Here is a 3,643-nt window from a genome sequence, read left to right as displayed (position 1 = left end):
GTAAACTAACATTAGCTATCTAAACCAGACTAGCTCTGATCCACGTGTAGAAGGTGTTGAATGATTTGTACACCCTGACTGTCACTACAGTTGTCACCAGTGGAAAGAGGCGGAGTGCTGATGCCTCATGTGTTTTATAGTTGGAAGCCCCTCTCTGGTGTTCTGTCTGGTGATTGGTCATGTTCTGTTCTGTATGTTGATTGGCTCACCTGGCTGTCTGTCACTGCCTGCTTTTACCTCATGATGTGCATGGTTGCATATTGTGACAGGAACAAAGTTCCACAGCGAGTGCGTTTGGCCACGTGTTTCCCAGTGCTCGTATTGCCGACAAACACAACTCTATAAAACAGCACCCGGGTTAGGTAGGGAGACCGCGAGCCCCATTTTGTGCACTGAGGAGCTCTGTGTAGCAAGAAATCTCAGTGCAGCGAGAAATCTCTAGAGTTCCCAAAGTGATCACTGACCACCCACTCCCAAGCCCCCACACCCAATGGGAGGGTCCTCACATCCCCTTTGCAGTGCCAACCTGACACCCTGGCAGTGCCCCTCCAGTGCCACCTGGGAACCCAGAGGAATCCCACACAGACAGTGACCCAAGCTGGGAATTTAACCAGGGAGCCTGGAGCTGTGAAGCAACAGTGCTACCCATTGTGCTACCATGCCACCTGGTGGCCTCCAATCCCCTGGGATGCCCCCAGATGTGTCATTCCGTCTGGTCCCCATTTGAGGAGACCAGTACTGAACAGCACTTGCCCAGGGTGTCTGAGACAAAGGTATCAGTGCCACAGGTACCTCGGAAATCTGCACATCAAAGTGAGACTAGCTGTCTTACTTTAATATGCAGATTTGCCTAAAAGCAATCCCGCCCATAATGGGCAGGATTTACATTGCAGCGTCGATCGCATGAGAACTCACGAGGCATTGCGTGCCGGTTAGGTACCGGGAGCAGAGTCTCCCAGCTTCTGTCTCTTTCTCTCTGTCTCTCACTCTCTGGCCGGGATGCTCCTACCCTGTGCGGGTCGGAGAATCCCCGGGAGGGAGGCGCGAATCCTGCCCCACCGCCCCGACGCCCCGTCGCCCCGTCGCCGGCTTCCCGATTTTCCGGTGCCGTTTTTTGGGCGCCAGCGGGATTCCCGCCATGCCGGTCGGGGGCTGTTGACAGCAGGACTACCAGTTACAACCCCCGGGGAAACGGGCAGGTGGAGAGGGAGAACACGATGGTATGGAAGGCCGTCCTCCTGGCCCTACAGTCTAGGAGTCTCCCAGCTACCCACTGGCAGGAGGTCCTCCCCGACACGCTCCACTCCATTAGGTCACTTCTTTGCACAGTCACGAACGAGACCCCTCATGATGGCCTATTTGTTTTCCCCAGGAGATCCACATCCGGAGTCTCGCTTCCGTCCTGGCTGAAGACAACGGGGCCCGTACTACTCCGGAACCTCGTGAGGAGCCATAAGTCCGACCCCCTCGTTGAGAGGGTCCAGCTCCTTCACGCCAACCCCCAGTATGCGTACGTAGCGCACTCCGTCCGGGACCTGGCACCCGCAGGATCCCCTACCATCACCTACCCCCCCCCAACCTACACCAAAAAGCTCCCCCTGCCTCTACATGGCCTCCACACCCCCTTCTATACCCCCTCCCCCCATCGCCGACCTACAGGGATGAAGCTCCAGAAGACACGCACCCGGAGTCCACAACTGTGCCCGCATCGATGAGTTCAACACCCATGCCCGCACCGACGAGTTCGACACCTGTGCCCGCTGCGAAACCAGAGCTCAGGCGATCGCAGCGCACGATCAGGGCGCCGGACAGACTCAACCTGTGAGCCCTTCACCGCCGACAGACTTCAATTTTGTAACTGGGGGTGAATGTGGTGAACGTATTATGGTAACCATTCACCACTGTATGACATTGTACTATGCTGTTACCCATGTGGGCTCTACCTATGGACCATTGTACTGTATTACGCCGCTTGTATCATGTTGATGCCCTCGTGGGCTCTGCCCCTGGCTCTGCCCCCTTGAGGGGAGGTATATAGAACAGCTGTCCTGTAGGCGGCTCTCAGTGCAGAGCAGTCGCAGGCAGACACTGTTCTAGTTGATTAAAGCCACTGTTCACTTCAGCTCTCTGTCTCGTGCGAATTGACTGTCTCTCACACCTTTTTTCCTACTCTCTCATCCACACTGTCACCCTTTCACTATCACCTTCTCTTTTCTCCTTGCCTCTCTCTCCTCTTTCTCGCTCTCCTCACTTTTGCTCTCTCCCCATGCTGCCTGTCTACTTCTCCATTTTTTTCACCAGCTCACTATGCCTCTCACATTTTCATGAAGTCCCAGTTTTCAGAATGACCTTTCTCATTCACTGGCACACTCACTCTTTCAGTCTCTCGTACCTAACTCCGGGGTTCATTTTTCACTGCAACACAGACACACCGGGCAGGATTCTCCGTATCTGAGACGAAGTGTTGACGCCAATGCAGAACTCGTGGACTTCTACGACTGAAAAAACTGGCTCCGCACCTGGACCGTTGAGGGGCTAGCATTGGTGCCGTGTGGAACACAATCGATTCCAATGAAAAACAATGCGGGATTCGCTGGGTCGACACTCGGGAGGCTGACGAGCTACAGCCGCACATACACACTACAATCCCCACACACTTATCCCAGCCAAAAAGATGGCACTGGTTGTGCTGCAGCCTGCCCACACAGCTGATGGGTCAGCTGGAGCCAGAGGGCACCCAGGGGAAGGCCCTGGGGGACACCTATACAACCCATGGCACTAGGTTCAAAGTGAGCTGTCAGCGGCGTGCACAGCTGCATGGCTGCCTTGCCAGCTGCAGCAACGGTGTTAGTTTCCCTGGTGGTCTAGTGGTTAGGTTTCGGCGCTCTCACCGCCGCGGCCCGGGTTCGATTCCCGGTCAGGGAATGACGCTTGGGCAGCACGGTAGCCTTATGGATAGCACAATTGCTTCACAGCTCCAGGGTCCCAGGTTCGATTCTGGCTTGGGTCACTGTCTGTGCGGAGTCTGCACATCCTCCCCGTGTGTGCGAGGGTTTCCTCCGGGTGCTCCGGTTTCCTCCCACAGTCCAAAGATGTGCAGGTTAGGTGGATTGGTTATGATAAATTGCCCTTAGTGTCCAAAATTATCCTTAGTGTTGGGTGGAGGTGTTGACCTTGGGTAGGGTGCTCTTTCCAAAAGCCGGTGCAGACTCGATGGGCCGAATGGCCTCCTTCTGTACTGTAAATTCTATGATAATCTATGAATCTATGTTCCATGCCCGTCCACCCCGGCCCCACAGCCCACCTCCTGACCACCCCCCACTACTCCCCCAGCCCTGTCAGAAGCCCCCTATCAGCAAACTATGGTGATGTTGGATACCTTCCGTACCCCCTCTCTCTCAGCAGCCGCTGCGCCAGTTTCACGATTAAAAATAAATAAATTTAGAGTACCAATTCATTTTTTCCAATTCAGGGGCAATTTAGCCTGGCCAATCCACCTACCCTGCACATCTTTGGGTTGTGGGGGCGAAACCCACGCAAACACGGGGAGAGTGTGCAAACTCCACCCGGACAGTGACCCAGAGCCGGGATCGAACCTGGGACCTCGGCGCAGTGAGGCGGTTTCACGATTTTTAAAAGCACA

General features: G+C 55.0%; 1 non-coding gene across 1 annotated transcript; it reads left to right on the top strand.

Annotated features, from left to right (window-relative positions):
• Positions 1-2,853: 2,853 nt before the first annotated feature.
• On the top strand, positions 2,854-2,925 carry trnae-cuc (transfer RNA glutamic acid (anticodon CUC)). The gene has a single exon. It is a non-coding gene; the product is annotated as a tRNA-Glu (tRNA).
• Positions 2,926-3,643: the final 718 nt, after the last annotated feature.

Source organism: Scyliorhinus torazame, chromosome 14, assembly GCF_047496885.1.
Source record: "Scyliorhinus torazame isolate Kashiwa2021f chromosome 14, sScyTor2.1, whole genome shotgun sequence".
NCBI lineage: Eukaryota > Metazoa > Chordata > Chondrichthyes > Carcharhiniformes > Scyliorhinidae > Scyliorhinus > Scyliorhinus torazame.
The sequence above is the reverse complement of the archived record's forward strand: the minus strand, read 5'-3'. Positions and strand labels throughout refer to the sequence as shown.